This window comes from Colobus angolensis, unplaced genomic scaffold, assembly GCF_000951035.1.
Source record: "Colobus angolensis palliatus isolate OR3802 unplaced genomic scaffold, Cang.pa_1.0 Scaffold20, whole genome shotgun sequence".
NCBI lineage: Eukaryota > Metazoa > Chordata > Mammalia > Primates > Cercopithecidae > Colobus > Colobus angolensis.
The window spans coordinates 14,724,396-14,725,564 of NW_012115155.1; positions in this window are offsets into that span (position 1 = coordinate 14,724,396).

Genomic DNA, 1,169 nt, shown 5'->3' on the forward strand with positions numbered 1-1,169 from the left:
ATTGCAAACTGGTTTTGGCCAACTGTAATGTGAGCATCCTTTGGAAGGCGTGATAACTATTTTGAGGCTACAAAGCTAAATGAACACATGAGCCTTCCTTCCTCTTCCCCATATTATACATTTTGCCTCTGAGGCATGACATTTTTGCCCTTCTTCGTATAAGTTACATATAAGTTGCTTTGCAAATAAGGTCTTGTGGCTTATTTTTCACAAAAATAAAATGACCTATGCTGTATCTGTTCAAAGTATTCTATCTACAGGACCCTCCAGTGATCTCTCATTTGCACTGTGATAAAATCCACTGGAGGATTTTATCTAGTGATATGACCAGATGTTTATCTTGTCAAATATAGCACCTTCAGCACTATTACAAATTATTTAAATAGTAACAATTTAATATTCAGGTTTCAAGTTATGTATTGTTGTCCAAATGAAAATTTCCCTTAACTCTTTTGTGAGTCATGAGCCCATTATATATACTCACATAACACTATTTTCCCCTTATAACACATTATATTATTTATAATTATGAATGTACTTTTTAGATTATTTGATTAATGCCTTGATTAACTTAGTTTCAAAAAGATAGAGACCTTGTCTAATTGTTTTCTCCATTGAATTTCTAAAGTTCTGCCATGTAATATATTAAGTAGTTAATAATGTATTTTAAAAGCACATTGATAGGTGTGCAAATATAGAAAGAGATTCACCACAAAGTTAACATTAGACATCCTATGTAGCAAGAGTATAAATTATTTGATTTAATCTTAATGATACATGTTTTCTAATATCTGTATTTTATAAGGACAGTATTTTTTTTAATTATACTTTGAGTTCTAGGGTACATGTGCATAATGTGCAGGTTTGTTACATATGTATACTTGTGCCATGTTGGTGTGCTGCACCCATCAACTCATCAGCACCCATCAATTCATTATTTATATCAGGTATAACTCCCAATGCAATCCCTCCCCCCTTCCCCCTCCCCATGATAGGCCCCAGTGTGTGATGTTCCCCTTCCCCACTCCAAGTGATCTCATTGTACATTTCCCACCTATGAGTGAGAACATGCAGTGTTTGGTTTTCTCTTCTTGTGATAGATTGCTAAGAATGATGGTTTCCAGCTGCATCCATGTCCCTACAAAGGACGCAAACTCATCCTTTTTATG